The 12,496-nt window shown below is 33.4% G+C and overlaps 1 protein-coding gene across 1 annotated transcript in view; it reads left to right on the plus strand.

Moving 5' to 3' along the window:
* The window catches only part of LOC140743187 (uncharacterized), a 109,010-nt gene that overhangs the window by 21,320 nt on the left and 75,194 nt on the right, over window positions 1–12,496 (plus strand). The gene's annotated exons all lie outside the window — the stretch shown is intronic.

The raw sequence follows: 12,496 nt of genomic DNA on the forward strand, positions 1-12,496 counted from the left end.
ATATTCTTTGCATAACAGAACACTGGTTGAAAACCGATCAAGTCCTATTTAATTTTTGCAAGCATCAGGTTGCCAGCTCGTTCAGTAGAACAAACATGATACGTGGTGGTTCCCTCATAATTGTTAATAAAAATATAGAATATAAAGAACGAAAGGACATTGTGAACCTGTCTGCTGAGCGAGTTATTGAAATCTCCTGTATAGAGTTTGACCAGTTCCTGGTTGTTAACGTATATAGACCCCCTATTCCATCCTATGAGGATTTTGAAAAGATAATGGAAGAAGTTTTATTTAAAATTTCAAATTCAAATAAGGGAATTGTCGTTTGTGGGGACTTTAACATCAATATACTAGAAAGTACACCTCAAAGCAAGAAATTTATTCTGCTTTTTAAATCTTATAACTTGTACAACATTTTCCGAGAACCGACTAGGATAACTGCTATGAGCTCAACTTGTATAGATAATATTTTTACAGACTTGAAACCTTTAAATTCATTAATTATACACAATTTAGAATCTGATCATTGTGGTCAATTAGCAGTTTCCCTAGGAAAGTTAAGAAGGTGCAAAAAAAGAAAATTAAGTTTGTTCCTATAAATAACAACCGCCTTGAAGTATTTAAAAACAATTTGGCTCAAAAAGTTCCTTTGTTGCCTATACACGGTGACCCTGATATATTATATAATTCTATGTTTAATCTGATCAGTGGTGAATTTGGCAAAGTTTTTAAACCGATAACTTTAAGTGACACTGCCAAATTTAGTGAATGGGCAACTAAAGGTATTTTCAAAAGTAGACACAAATTATATGATCTATATTATGAAAGATCTTATAACCATGATGTTAAATTTAGGGAAAATGTAAAAAATATTCTAAAATATTTAAGATAGCCTGTTCCTGTGCTAAGTCTCTATATTTAAGAAATAAAATTCAAAAATCTTCGAATAAAATTAAAACAACATGGAATATTATTAACAGTGAAATCAATAAGAATTTGACACATCAGCAAGAGTTTAATTTAAAAATAAATAATATTGATGTAAAAAGGGGATCTAGAGGTGGCATCAGAGTTTGAGAATTTCTTTACTAATATGCCTATTTTAACAACTAAAACTCTGAAATCATCTCTTATTTCCGCTGAAAACACACTTAAACAAAGTGTAAATGAATGTAGCACAGGATTTGAAATTTCAGTTGTTAATGCGAATGATATTCTTAAAGCCTTCAATAGTCTTGATTCAAAGAAAACGGCAGATCTATGGGGGCTCTCCGTCAAAGCCGTTTCATCCATTATCAATCTTATTGCACCGCACTTGGCTTCTGTGTTCAATGCTTGTGTTACTTATGGTGTTTTTCCTGACCTTATGAAACAAAGTAGAGTGATTCCCTTGTTCAAATCGGGAAGTAATTCTGATCCAACCAATTTTCGGCCAATTTCTATTCTACCAACATTAAGTAAAATTTTTGAAAAACTTGTTTTAAATGAACTGCTGAAGTATTTTAATAAAAACAAAATACCTCATGACAACCAATTTGGTTTTAGAAGGAATCGCTCTACTATAGATGCAGGGATTGAATTGTTAAAGCATATTTATGAGGCCTGGGATTGCTCGCGCGATGCCCTAGGTGTGTTTTGTGATTTATCTAAGGCCTTTGATTGTGTCCACCATGAGACACTTGTCAGGAAATTACACCACTACGGAATCAGGAACAAGGCTCTCAACCTTTTGACTTCTTACTTAAATAATAGAATTCAGAGGGTTGATGTAAATGGTACAAAATCGCCCGGCGCTTCTGTTACAATGGGCGTGCCACAGGGTTCAATACTCGGTCCATTCCTGTTTTTAATTTATAGTAATGACTTGCCCTACTATGTAGGGAATAATCATGTATTGTTTGCAGATGACACTTCACTTTTGTTTAGGATTAAAAGACAATTAAACAATTATGACGAAGTAAACAATGCTCTCTCGAAAGTTATCCATTGGTTCAATATAAATAATCTTCTTCTTAATGAGAAGAAAACTAAATGTATCAAGTTCTCGTTACCCAACATGAAGCATGTTGAAACCAATGAGCTATTAAATGGAACGGTCTTGGATCCTGTGGAGTCAACTGTTTTCCTAGGTGTTACTGTTGACGCCAAATTGCAATGGGGTTCCCATATAGATAAATTGTCGGGTAGAGTCAGTTCGGCGGCATATGCTGTTAGAAAAATTAGACTTCTAACTGATGTAGAAACAGCTAGAATAGTTTATTTTAGTTACTTTCATAGCATTATGACCTATGGTATATTGCTATGGGGGTGCTCGTCACACCTAAATGATATTTTTATATTGCAAAAGAGAGCTATACGAGCTATCTACAGCCTGCCTCCAAGAGCTTCACTAAAAGAACTGTTTAAAGAAATAAATATTCTAACTGTTATATCTCAATACATATATGAAAATCTAATGTATGTAAGGAAAAATATTAATAAATTTGTAAAACGGTGTGACACGCATAATGTAAATACAAGGAACAAACATAATCTTTCTACACATGTTACTCGTCTCCACAAAATAAGTAATTCTTTTATGGGTCAATGTATACGTTTTTATCTTCCCTCCGAAATCAGAAATTTGTCAATTAATAAATTTAAAGCCATAATCAAAATCAAACTTAGTCGTAAAGCCTATTATAAAATTTATGATTATATTGATGATAAAACAGCTTGGGACTGATCAATAACAAAATAAAATTATTAATTAATTAAGAAATTGTCAAAGTGTAGCGTATCTTGCTGAACAAACTTCTTTTTTAGATATATGTAAAGCAAGATACTGGAGCTAATGCTTTATTAATTATATGTAAAAATGATGGCATTAAAAAAAGAGAATAATTATTATTAAAAAAAAAAAAGACAAACCCGCTGAGTTTCTTACCGGATCTTCTCAGTAGAGGTCGCGTTCCGATCCGGTAGTAGTTTAAGAAAAAAATTGTACCTGACAATTTGTAAGTGCCGTCATTTCATTTCATTTCATTTCATTTCATTTCATTTCATTTCATTTCATTTCATTTCATTTCATTTCATTTCATTTCATTTCATTTCATTTCATTTCATTTCATTTCATTTCATTTCATTTCATTTCATTTCATTTCATTTCATTTCATTTCATTTCATTTCATCTGGTTGGTCTCTTTTAAGATTCCAACAATAATCTTCTTGCATTCGTGGACTTCATTTCCCTTGGTAGCGCTTCTCTATCGAAGAAAAGTCCTGATGAAACCTCTCGCCTTGTTCATCATTCATAGCACCCCAGTTTGTGGGAAAGAAATCCAAATGAGAGTGCAGCATATGTATTTTTAAAGAAATATTACACCCCAAAACAATGTAAAATGTCAATTAGTGAAATACAGTAGTTATACAGTTGGCGAAATAAAGTTTATGTTATAAAAACGCGTTTTGAGGTTAGTAGGGCGATCTGAGATCGATTAATCGAAGAATTGATCTTTTGGCCCAAAATAATCAGCTATTATTTTAATATATCTCCAGTAATGGATCGATTCAGTGAATCGATCTTTCATCCTATAAAATCGAAAGTCGATCTTTTCGATGTTGGTTTAATGTGTTATACACATGTTTTGCATATGCATACGTATTCCAGTGCTTGTTTGGTCGTGATGACCTTTTTTTCACTATCTTCGCCCTTTTTAAAAGATCGCCGAAAAGATCAATGATCGATTTCTTATAATCGATTCTTTGGGCCTCGATTTTTTTGGAATCGATTTATTACTCGTACACTTCGATTCGAATCGATATTTTTCGGAAAGAATCGCCATCCCTATAAGCTAGAAATGTATCTATAGGTGTCACAAAAAAAACTGGACGTGATTGGAAGGAAATAATATTTGTTTTTTAATGAAGGGTTGCCAACATAAAAAAAAATCATCACTAACTTCATGTGAAAGAAACAGTGTTCACCAGTGTAATTATTCGAATGTCGATTGTTTCTCGAATGTCGATTGTTATTCGAATGTCGATTGTTATTCGAATGTCGATTGTTATTCGAATGTCGATTATTATTCAAACGTCGATTGTTATTCGAATGTGGATTGATATTCGAATCTCGATTGTTATTCAAATGTAGATTGTTATTCAAACTTCGATTGTTATTCGAATGTCGATTGTTATTCGAGTGTCGATTGTTATTCAAACGGCGATTGTTATTCGAATATCGATTGTTATTCGAATGTCGATTGTTATTCGAATGTCAATTGTTATTCGCATGACAATTGTTATTCGTATGACAATTGTTATTCGAACGTCGAATGTCGATTGTTATTCGAATGTCGATTGTTATTCGCATGACAATTGTTATTCGCATGACAATTGTTATTCGAATATCGTCTGTTGTTCGAACGTCGATTGTTATTCAAACGTCGATTGTTATTCGAATGTCGATTGTTTTTCGCATAACGATTGTTATTCGATCGTCAATTGTTATTCGAATGTCGTCTGTTGTTCGAATGTCGATTGTTATTCGAATGTCGATTGTTATTCGCATGACAATTGTTATTCGTATGACAATTGTTATTCGAACGTCGAATGTTATTCGAATGTCGATTGTTATTCGAATGTCGATTGTTATTCGCATGACAATTGTTATTCGCATGACAATTGTTAATCGAACGTCGAATATTATTCAAACGTCGATTGTTATTCGAACGTTGATTGTTATTTGCATGAAGATTGTTATTCGAACGTCGATTGTTATTCGCATGAATATTGTTATTCGAACGTGAATTGTTATTCGAATGTCGTTTGTTGTTCGAATGTTGTTGATTGTTATTCGATTGTTTTTGTTAACTACGAATAAATCGACAATCGATTGTTGATTCTTTCGAATGTCGATTTATTCGATTTTTTTAACAATCGCCTATTGTTAGTCGACAATATTCTCTCTCTTTTCTAGTACAGTACTTGTCAACGCGGGTAAGAAATCCTTGTTATTGCGATGACCTAGTTCATCGTTCAATTTTAACTCTACAAAAGTTGGTGTTGCAGCAAAGCCCTGTGAAGCTTTGGAAAATTTAACGGGTCTACAGATAGGATCTCCGAAGTGTTGTATTTTTTTAATAATTTGGACTTTGCCAGGTGAAGCATTCTAATTGAATTTTACGCCTAGTTTAACCCCCGTAGTATTACCTCCATTGGAAACGACTGGTATTTCTATGTCCTCATTCATAATAAATTACTAACATGATAATTTACTATGTAGTAATATTATTTGAACACTGATACAGGCGATACCGCAAGATCCTCGTCAGATTCTTCATCTATCACGAAGGTATATGCGGCTAGCGGGCATCAGGCCCAGGAGATAAATTGTTACGCTGAAAAGAGACATTATGAATTCACACTTAATCTTTATTAAATAATTATTAAACACTCTGTGTCGTTGACAGTCAGGGTTGCCGATTCCTGTTATCCTAATTCCCCGAAAATTATAGCAAATGCTCCCTAATTTATAAATTGGGGGAAAAATACCTAAAAAATTTAAATACTTTAGTTAATTTTATTCAGATTTTTGCCAAACTATTATATGTAACATATTTTTGATGGTGTAAATTTAGTAGTACCGCCCTTTGTCTTTAATGCTTCTGTGACTCTCAATGATATTGTGGTGTCTGTATGTAGTTTATTTCTATTTGCTGATTTTATGTTTTTGAAATAGCTATATGTTCTTTTTACGTATGCATTGGCAAGAGGTAACACAAGTAATAACAGTATTGCAATTTTTAAGTTTGGAAATAATTTTTGCACTGCGGTGTCTTTGTGACTGAACACTTTTCCCAAATAGTCTTCAGCAGGTGTTTGAGTAAAGTTGGTGCTGAGCAAAATCCAGTAAAAAATGAGCTCTCCATTCAGCGTCTAATTTCTGGGCTGTTAGGAATTTGTTAAGTATTGGAAATAGTTTCAGTAAGAGGGACCTGAGTTTTAATATTACATTTTTGAGTGGAGCCTCGATTTTTTTTATTTTGAAAAGAGTGTCGCTGAAATCAAACCTCTTTACAATGTCGGTTGTTAAAGCGATGGAAAGTTTTGATAGGTTTTATAAAAATCTGTAATGGATAAACGGGGTATGTTCCCGTCGTTTTTAAGATCTTCCATACTTTCTGTGGCCTTCATTCCTATATATTTATATGTTCTCTAAGTTTAGTAAATATTGTTTATTATTGAACTAGTTAAGTGTAAGGGACAGCCCTACACGTTAAGGCTGCATCGCGCCAGCCCTACATGGTAATTACGCTGCATCGTGCCATCGCGGAACGTTCCACGCTGACGTGTTGTGTCGCTCGTGCAGGTGGCCGTCCGCCATAGGAACAGTTCCATAAGGATTAGCGAAAAATGCTGAAAGGAGTTACGAGGCCGATTTTGATAAAAACCAAAACTGCATCATTAGTTTTTTAAAATATCTTTTTCCTCGGCCGGGAATCGAATGAGTTCATTTTGAAAAAAAATAAATCCTCTATATTATTCCACTATCTGAAAGTGTCGCTTATAAGGATCAAATTCTGGGAAGTAATGTTATGTGACAAATTAAAAAAAAACCCTCAATTTTAGGAAAATACATGTTTTTCATATTAATTTGGCAGTTAAGTTCCCGCCATTCATAAATTTAAACATTTCGTGTATTAACATTTTTTTGGCCCAATGTTTCAAATCATTCGGAAGCGGACGTTTCTACACACGCTTTTAAAGAAAGCCACCGAGTTTGATCCGGTGCCAAGATTTTATGAATTTCTGTATGAAAAAACTTTTGAAACTCTTGAAATTTTCGTTGACGGTGGGAACTTCTGCTGAAGTGAGCTCCAACAGGACGTAAAATATCTTTAACATTTCGCGGTAACTTGAGGCAAAGCTTTACATGAAGATACATGTATCATATGACAGAAACATTTAATAAGAGCAATATGTGGTAAATCCTTTTTAAGGAAAGCAAAAACCGAGCGATTATCACCGACCATTACGTTCGTAGTGTCTGAAGCGAATCTACCATGTTTTCAATTGGTATGTTCTTGTTTTGGAGCATTTGTATTAAACAGTCATGTAATACTAATATATGAAATATATTCAAAAATAAATGCTCTAATTTATTGGTTTATTGATTATATACAATAACAATAAAACAACATCGTTTTTTAGTGCCCTGATCTGTCGTTTCATCCCTAATCAATAAAAGAAGTTTCCTTGCGTTCTTAACTTCTGATTGACATCCTTCTTAAGTGCGATTCTTGAAACATTCTTCACAATAGCAGTTGCTTTAGTTCTGTGTAAATTTGAATTTATCGCAGTAGCTGAATCAGGAAAAATATCTTTACATAGTGCGCCTAAGGTGTTCTTAAACGATATTGGTATATTATTTTCAGCCAAAGATTGGCCCTTTCACCTAAACTCTTTATTGGTAAGATGAGATCTTCGGATATTTTTTTTGATGTAAAAGATTTATTTTTGTGGCGGTCTGAGTCAATGTGACGAATCACGGTCACTATTATGTGCTACAATTGACACTGAGCAAAGTACACATTTTGCTAATTCATGTCTGTCTTTTATGTTTGAGTCTTTCTGTAACCAAAAGGCGTTAAATTTATTTAAGCGTTTTATCTTTTTCTTTGATGGGTAAACTTATTTCACTTGTAGCCGTGGTTACAAAAACCAGATTGAAATTGGATTTTTTTATATAATTATACGGAACCTATGTCCCTCCGCAAGCTTAAAGGTTCTAACCGATCGGAGGTCCTGGGGTCGATGACTCGGACCGGATTCGGACCGCGTGTTTCTGCACGGAGTCAAGTGGGTTAAGTTGGTATAGGGGCGCCCCTACCCAGAGATGCGAGCAGTACTTCATATCCTTATACGACCGAAGGTGTCGCCCCGCAGTGAAGTACCGCTTCGCTCTGTTCCAGACGCCCAGCTATTTTGGTGCCAACTTGGCCTTAACATCCAAATGAGCCCGGTACTGCACGTCACACGATATGTCAACTCCCACAACACACAAATCAATATAATATTAATTATATTGTTAATATTAATTATATTGTTGTGTTTCTTATATACATTATTACTTATTTATATTATTAAGTTTTTTATTATTACCTTACAATATTATAAAAATCTATATGTATTAATCTTATCTTCTAATATATTACACAGTGTTTTCCTACTTATTTTTATACCTATATCTAGTCTTCTTCTACTATATACAGGACATTCTGTGATTACGTGCACGGCGCTCTCCTCAACATCAGGGTCCCAGACACACGACGGACTCTCCTTGCATTTGAAGCGATGCAAATACGAGGAGAATCCGCCGTGTCCTGTGAATATCTGTACTAGTTTGTGATCCAATTGTATACTTTTTACTATGAGATACGCCTTTTTCGCGACGGGGAAAATGCTGATAGCGTTTATCCCATTCGTTAATCGCGTCATTATGAATGGCTTGTTTCACTTCACTTTCAATTTAAGTGCAGCGTCTTTTGCTAGGTAGGTTTGCTCGGTGATACGTCATGATGTTAGAGTTATGGTAGAGTTAATTATCACATCTGCGAAACTAGCAAGGTCACGATGATTTCTATGCCGTTCCGACATGTTTATTGTTTTTAACCGACTTCAAAAAGGAGGTGGTTATCAATTCGGCCGGTATCTTTTTTTTTATGTATGTACACGAATTACTCCGCCGTTAGTGGACCGATTTTAATAAATTTTTTTTATTGTGTAGAGACGAGCTGGAAGTTGGTCCCATTTAAATATGGTTAGGATCCATCGATTGGTTTTGGAGAAAAAGAGGGGAACTCCTCCACGCATGTAAATATAACAGCCATAACTTCGCCGTTTATGAACCTATTTTAATGCCTTTAATTTCGTGTGTGGACAATTGCTACAAGTTGGTCCCATTTAAATATGACGAGGATCAGAGTGGGTTCTGGAGACACAATATGTAACTCCTCAACCGATGGGTATAATTGAGTTTTGTTTGAAGATATTTGGTGTAGGTTCTAATGAAATTGCGAAGCCAGTTCATCATTGACTCTTTGAGGGTCTGATAATGTGGCTCGGAGACAAAATATGTAACTCCTCAACCGATCGGAATAATTGAGTTGTGTTTGAAGATATTTGTTGTAGGTTCTAATGAAATTGCAAAGCCAGTTCATCATTGACTATTTAAGAGTTTAATAATGTGGCTCGGAGACAAAATATATAACTCCTCAACCGATGGGAATAATTGAATTGTGTTTGAAGATATTTGGTGTAGATTCTAACGAAATTGCAAAGCCAGTTCATCATTGACATGTAAGGGTCTGATAATGTGGCTCGGAGACAAAATATGTAACTCCTCAACCGATGGGAATAATTGAGTTGTGTTTGAAGATATTTGGTGTAGATTCTAATGAAATTGCGAAGCCAGTTCATCATTGACTATTTAGTTAGGTTAGCTTGGAACATATAAGACAATATAAAACTAAGCGAGCAGGGCGCGGTAGCGCCCTGCGAGCGGGCGGTTCCAATCAATCAACCTTACCTTAATTCATGGTCACGTTTATACAATTTTATATTGTATTAATATAAATGTTATTATGTCATCACTAAAAAGGGTGAAAAAATTTTTTTAACAAAAAATACAACCGACTTCTATGTCACTACAAAGTAAAAAATAATTCAAATAAATGTTGGTTTAGTACATATTTCTGAAGTCGGCGCTCATATTAGACACGTTGTTTACATCGTTATCCAACGAAATATATTGAGTACAGTACCTTGCCACGCCATCGAACCATAGTTTCAATATGGACGACATCAACTTATAAATTACCACCAGCATTGTGGATTACTCGCTGGGTCCGACGCTTGCGTGGTAGTAGGTACTGTATATGTGTCGGTATATAACGACACATGTGCGAATTGTCGCGGCGTGTTTGCGCCGCGAGATTCAGCGCCAGTTTCCTGCAATAGATTTTGTCTTCTGAGACTGTCATTCTGCAGTGTAGAGTTTATAAGTTCAGATATGACTAGCAAGTCGCGCTGAAAATAAATATTGAAAATATTTGACAAATTGCAATGTCAATGCTAATAAGTACAGCGTAAAGCAGGACTTTGTTTTAATGGTGTATATTAGCCATGTTTTTTTGCAACAACTTTTTTTTCTATAATTAGTCTTTTAGAAGGCTATACTTAGAAAATTATCAAATCAAATCAAATCAAATATCTTTATTTGCCAAATAAGGTACAAAACTCTGGTTAAATCTGTCCTAAGATACAAAAATCCTCTTATTTTACCATTTTGGCGTGCAAATATGGTTATAAACTTAATTTTATGTTAACCTACTTTGTTTTGATCGTATAACACAATTAGTCACATTGGCGTAATTACACAATAATATCACATGTCAGTCAAAAAATCCAAATAATAAAATAATAATAATAATAATGAAATAGTTACAATTTTTAATTTTTCATGTCCGTTTACAATTAAATTTAGATTATTATCAATTTATTTCTAAATATTCATTTATAGAGTAGAAGCATTTTCTTTGAAGCCACATTCTTAGTTCAATTTTAAAACCATTGTACGGCAATTCTTTAAAGGAGTCAGGAAGCTTGTTAAAATTTTTTATAGCCATTTGATACACATTTCTTTTATACATTTTTAGGTTGCATTTGGGCAGAACTAACCTATACTTATCCCTAACAGGTCTACATGACTCTTCTGCTTTAGTTTTAAAATACCATGGATATTTATATACAAACAAACACATTTCATTAATATACATACATGGCAAACTCAACATTTCCTTTTTTATAAATAATGGCTTACAGCTGTCTATTTGGCGGGTATTACAAATGGCCCGTATACACTTTTTCTGTACTTTAAATGCACGTATCATATCGGTAGAGTTTCCCCAAATGATAAGTCCATATGATAACACAGATGAGACATATCCATGATATGCACACCATGCTGCTTTTTCTGATACAGTCTGCCTAATTCTTTTAAGTGCAAATACAAAACGGTCTAACTTTTCAAAAATAGAGTCAATGTGTTCTTTCCACTTTAAATTTTTATCAATAATTATTCCTAAAAAATTCGTAAATTCTACTTCGTCAATAGTTTTATCTTTATATTTAATTTTTAGTTGTGGTACATGTCTTTTATTATTGAAATATATAATTTTCGTCTTACAAATATTTAACTTTAAATTATTAAGGTTCAACCAGTCAGTAATATCATTAAGTTTTTTTTTACTTTATGTCTTAATGAGTGTTCATCTTTATCTTTTATTAAAGCAGTGGTGTCATCTGCGAAAAGTACACATTGATTTTTTGTACAATTTGGTAGATCATTTATGTAAATTAAGAAAAGTAACGGTCCTATGATACTACCTTGAGGTATTGCACAATTATTTTGTTTTCTATATTTAGATTGCGAAATTATTTTTGTAGGTCTATTTTTTACAAAAATCTATTTTGGCGATTTCTGTACACTGTTGGCGGTCTTGTAGGTAACTTTTTATTAAGTCAAGTGCCTTTCCACGAATGCCGTATTTTTCTAACTTTTCGATTAATTTTTCATGGAGTACAAAATCATATGCTTTCGTCATGTCTAGGAAAATACTGACAATTGGTATCCTCTCGTTTAAACTCTCAGATATTATCTTTATTAAATTGAATGATGCAAGAGTAGTCGAGCAATTTTTCCTAAAACCAAATTGCTCACCCTTCAGGATGTTGTTCTCATTAAAAAAGTTTGTAAAACGTGAATTTATGGCCCTTTCCATAATTTTGGAAAATATGGATATTAAAGTTATAGGTCTATAATTATTAGGATCACATTTTTCACCTTTTTTGTGAAGTGGTTTTACAATAGCTCTTTTAATCTATTAGGATAGCCACCCTGTGTAAACGATAAATTTATTATATAACTCAAAGGCTTGCAAATATATTTGGCACATAATTTTATATTTGATGTGTCAATTTCATCAAAACCCACAGATTTGCTATTCTCAAGGTTCATTATAATTTTTAATGTTTCAAGTGGGCTTGAGGGTGAAAGGAAAATTGTTTTTGGGATGCTCTAAATTTGTAACTTTCTTTTACTTATATTTTGGCTTTCTAATGTTAAAAGTTTCTAAAAAATATTGAAAGTTTCTGCTATATCTGTCGGATTCTTATATATGCTATTTTTGTATTTTAACAAATCTATGTAGCTATCGTTTGCTTTATTTTGTACTTTTTCTTTTATTGTTGACTATGCCGCTTTACATTTTTTTTACTATTTTCAATATAGCTTGCATTCCACAACTGTTGGGCTTTTGTTATACACCTTTTAAAGATTTGATTATATTTTTTATAATGGTTTTCATTTTGAGCCTTATTTAAGTTAGAGCGTCTAGTGGCAAGATAAAGTCGCCGTTTAACAATACTTGAAACTATACAATGATAAATGAGGATC

The sequence above is a fragment of the Epargyreus clarus genome, unplaced genomic scaffold, assembly GCF_041222505.1.
Source record: "Epargyreus clarus isolate Ecla_fem2 unplaced genomic scaffold, WU_Ecla_fem_2.2 ptg000007l, whole genome shotgun sequence".
NCBI classification, from domain to species: domain Eukaryota; kingdom Metazoa; phylum Arthropoda; class Insecta; order Lepidoptera; family Hesperiidae; genus Epargyreus; species Epargyreus clarus.